Source organism: Microtus ochrogaster, chromosome 5 (assembly GCF_000317375.1).
Source record: "Microtus ochrogaster isolate Prairie Vole_2 chromosome 5, MicOch1.0, whole genome shotgun sequence".
Lineage (NCBI taxonomy): Eukaryota > Metazoa > Chordata > Mammalia > Rodentia > Cricetidae > Microtus > Microtus ochrogaster.
In genome coordinates this window covers 87,331,140-87,336,055 of record NC_022012.1, presented here as the reverse complement: position 1 = coordinate 87,336,055, position 4,916 = coordinate 87,331,140, and positions in this window count along the sequence as shown.

Genomic DNA, 4,916 nt, shown 5'->3' with positions numbered 1-4,916 from the left:
CCAGCCGCCTCATGCTCTGGCTATCGTGCGTTCCCCACCTGCTTTTCTTAAGTTGCTTGTCTGGTATTTTGTCACAACAATGAAAAAGGAACTAATTCAATATGTTTATAAAATAGGTATACAGGTCAAACATTTACTGATAATGAATCATAAAAATGTTTTCTAAAACAATTATATATGCATACTTTTACCCTGTGTTAAAAATTAAAGCAGGGACTAGAGATATAGTTCAGTAGCAAATAATACACACCACTGTAGAAGGTCCAAGTTCTGCTTCTAGCACCTGCTTTGGGTGTCTTACAACAGCTGGTAACTCTAACTCCTGAGGATGCAGTGCCCTCTTCTAGCCTCTCATGCACCTGCATTCATGTGCACATACCTATACATAGATACACATACATACAGAAACTTTTTTTAAAAAATAAAAAAAATTAGGAGTGACTGGACAGTAATGGTGTACACCTTTAATCCCAGCACTTGGGAGGTAGGGGCAGGTGAATCTCTGTCAGCTCAAGGCCAGTCTGGTCTACAGAGTGAGTTCTAAGAAAGTCAGGACTGTTACATAGAAAAACCACACCTCCAAAACAAAACAAAACAAAAAGCAGAGGAGGGATGGTCTGATTATTAAGAGTACTTTGCTACTCTTGAGAGGACCCAGGTTCTATTCCCAGCACTCACTCAGTGGTTCAGTCATCTGTAACTTTATTTCCAGAGAAATTGATGCTCTCTTTTGGCTTCCACAGGCACTGGATATACATGGCAAACTTAAAAGGCAAGAAAAATACCCACGAATACAAAATACAATGTAAATCTTTAAAAAATAAAGCAAGTTTACATACTAGTGAGATGAGAGTACTTTATTATTACCGAATTATTCTCAGATGAGTGTTCGATATGGCAGGATGTAAACCATCTTCAATATTTTTGAATGTTGATTCATATTTTGATTTTAGAATCATCAATGCTGACAATGCCACTTTGCATAAACATATGATCGAAATACATTTAGGGTCATTTCTCAAATTACTGGAAATTCCATCCTAATCTCAGCCAGAATTCATTTAATGATTTTTTTTAAAGTGAATCTCAAATCAGCAACTCAAACTGCAACCTGTAAACTCAAACATTCTAATACAACCCAGTCCAAAGACCTACTAACTTGATCCTACATGCTGAAGAATGCCTGAAGGATGAAAGACTTTGTTTTCTAAAATAAACTATTATGTTCCTGTAAGAACAGAAAAAACAATTATGTATACAGAAAGCCATGGTAAATCCTTCCGTGCAAGCATCCTGAATCTGAGCCAGGGTGCTTTAGGGAGTGATCACTGCCCTTGTGTGTCAGAGCAGGCTTCATAGTGCGGGGTGCACGTTTGTGTGCTCAGAACCAAGGCTGTAGCAAATTCATAGGACTCAACTTTGGTCACAGCATCAGAAACATCTCATGCTCATTATGGGTTTCATTTTGAATTAATTATATGTTGTTGCATGCTCGGGAAGCTTTTCACAGCTGCCAATTTTTTCAAAGGCCCCATATTTAGTTACAAAACCCCAAGTCACAACCCACCAGTTAAGAAGTTGTGGTGTAAAGATCTCCTGAGGAAACTGGGAGCGCGGGGGACCTTAGGAGAGGGTTGAAGGGGAGGGGAGAGGCAGGGAGGGGAGCAGAGAAATACGTAGAACTCAATAAAAATCAATAAAGAGAAAAAAAGAAGAAAAAGAGGTTGTTGTCTGAGCCACTACCTCCCCGCTCTCTGTTACATTTATCCGAATACTTGTCTACTTGATAGGCCTTCCTTCTCTGGAAGTCACAAGATAATGGACACAGAAGTGTGAACTTCCAGAAGAAAATACAAAACTGATTGACCTTTAGGTCCTCAAATCTAAAACTGATTGGTGCCTTTGCTTCAGTGGTAGCAAAGATTGATAAAGTATGTTTGTGGTGGTTCATTTGTCAATTTGGCACCACCTAGGATCACTGGGGAGAGGATCCCCGTGAGAAATTGTTGGCCTTTGGGGTCTTGACTGTTATAGCTGATGTGGGAAGAACAAAACTGACAGTGGGCAGCATCACTCTCTTCTTTGGGGCCGTGGACAGCATCACCTGAGCACTGAGCACGCATGCGTTTCCCTCTCTGCTCTTGACTGTGGACACAGTGTGACTGGCTTCCTTACAACACCAGGCTGTACCTGGAGATTGTAAGCTAAAATAAACCGTTCTTCCCTTCAGTTGTCTGCTGTCAGGATATCTTAACACGGCCTCATTCACTGGCATTTCGCATGCAGCTTCTGCACGCAACCCTCCACTCTGCAGACACCACTGCCCAAACCAACTGCTTCATGAGAATGTCTTCAGCGAGCTCTTAACCCCTCCTCTGGACACCTTTACCTTCAGACTGGGTTTCCAGAGAGACTGGGTGACAGGAATTACTCTGTCTTCTGCCACAAGGCTCAGCAAACCACCCCGCATGAGTGGCTGGGTTGAGAGGGAATGAGGCTGGCTTTACTGCTAGTTCTCTGTGGATGTTTTCTTGCAAGGAAGGCAGAGTTGATTCGAAGCACACGGTAACAGTACCCACAAGAGTAACCGCAATTACTCTGTAGATCTTCACAGAAAAAGCTGCCCACCCCAGATTAGATTATAAATTAGAGATTAGTATTCATTTTCCTATCCCCTACAGTGCTTCGATAGGGCCTTTGTGGTGTGAGTCAGCATCTTCCACTCTTTCCCAGCCAGACTTTTCTATTAACGTTTAAGAAATGTCCCCTCCTGGGAACCACGATCTATTAACTTGAGGAAGAGGACCGACTATACCTAGTCACTCTGTTCATTTCGTATATGTCACACAAAGTAGAAACATGCTCATTTAACACATATCAATTGCTCTGCCCCGAGCCCAGGGCTAGTGCCTTTGGATATGAAGAATCCCTCCAGAAGCATGTATCGAAGGCCGGGTCTTCGGTTGGTGGCACTATTGGCAAGTGACTGCATCATAGCGGTGCTAACTTCATTAATGAGTTCGTATTGAATGGATGATTGGAAGGAGGAGCCTAGTTGGAGGAAGTAGGTCACTGGATTTTTCTCTGAAGGCTGTGTCTTGTCCCAGGCACATCCTCACTCTCCTTCCTCTGCTCTCTGGGGAGACTCAGCCAGCTGCCAGGTCAGACATGCTGAATCTTTCCCGGTAAGACTGGTGCTACACAGATTATTAGAGATGGGTTGATCGGGATATGAGAATTAGCCAGTAAGGGCTAGAGCTAATGGGCCAAGCAGTGTTTAAATGAATACAGTTTGTGTGTTGTTCTTTGGGGCATAAGCTAGCCAGGCAGCTGGGAGCCGGGCGGCAGGAATGCTGCCTGCAGCTCCTTCAACACCATTTATCATTTCTTATAGTGAAAACGTCTGAATTGGTGCTGAGCTCTTTGGCTACACAGTGCAGAGCTGGTGTCTATGGTCACACTCAGCGCAATAGCACACCAGGGCATCTTACACTTATCTAACTTAACATCCACTAAGCAACCTCTCTTTTCCTCCCCTTAATATTTAATATTCCAAATTAGTGTTTTATACATTTTTATCTTCATTATTTTAAAATTGTGTGTGTGTGTGTGCGCGCGCACAAATAAAGATGCTGCAGAGGCCAGAGACATTGGCTCTCCTGGAGTTAGGGTGGTTAGGAGAGCCCTGGAGTGGGTCCCTTGAACTAACTAGCGTCCTCTGTAAGAGCAGAATGAGCTTGTGACTGCTGAACCATTTCTCCAACTGCACCAGCTTTTTGAAATTCCACACCGTGGGGCCGGAGAGATGGCTCCACAGTTAAGAGCACAGGCTTCTCTCGTGAGGAATATGATGCAGTTCCTGGCACCCACACAGTGGCTCACAACCATTCATAACCCCAGGTCTAGGGGACCTGACACCCTCTCCTGACCTCCTTGGCACCAGGCATGCACGTACACACACACACACACACACACACACACACACACAAATTCAGGCAAAAGACTCATCCATATAAATCTTTTAAAAGTTTTTAAAATTAAATTCCACACACAGTTGTAATGCTGAAGTACTGATCTTTCTCTGCCTGGCTTGTTTAACTTAACATAATCACATATCGATGTTCTGCAAATGATACAATTCTATTCTTTAATGGCAGATAGATAATATTCTGCGATGTATAAGTTATGTGTATATCCATGAGCTAAGGGACACCTTTAGCTTCTTTTTAGTTGTGATAAAACACCCTAACAACAGCAACTCGAGCAAGGAAGGGTTTCTCTGAGCTCACCAAGGGTGCAGTCCATCATGGTGGGGACATCAAGACAGCAGGACCTTGAAGCAGCCGAGCACACTGATACTCAGTCAAGTCGTAAAGAGAACAATAAAGGTTAGTGCCCTGCTCACTTCTTCCATTTCACACAGTCCAGGATCCCCAGCTGGGGAATGCTCCTGCCCACAGTTAAGACAGGCCTTGTCATGTTGACCCAGATTTCTGTCCCACCTGGTCCTGCAGCCGATCAGTCCCAAAGAAACACACAGAGGTCTACATTTATCATAAACAGGTTGGCCTATTAAAATCAGGCTTCTTATTAACTCTTATAACTTATATTAGCCCATAATTCTTGCCTGTGTTAGCCATGTGGCTTGGTACCTTTTCAGAGAGGCATTTTCATCTTGCTTCCTCTGCATCTGGGTGACGACTGCAGACTGCATCTTTCCTCTTCTCAAAATTCTCCACCTGTTCTCATCGCCCCGCCTCTACTTCCTGCTTGGCTACTGACCAATCAGCATTTTATTAAAAATAATACACGTGACAGGATAAAAGACCATTGTCTCACAGCATTGCCACATCAGTTAACCTGCTCATGGACACTGCTGACAGCTAACCTTAATCTAGGCACCTCACAGGAGCCTT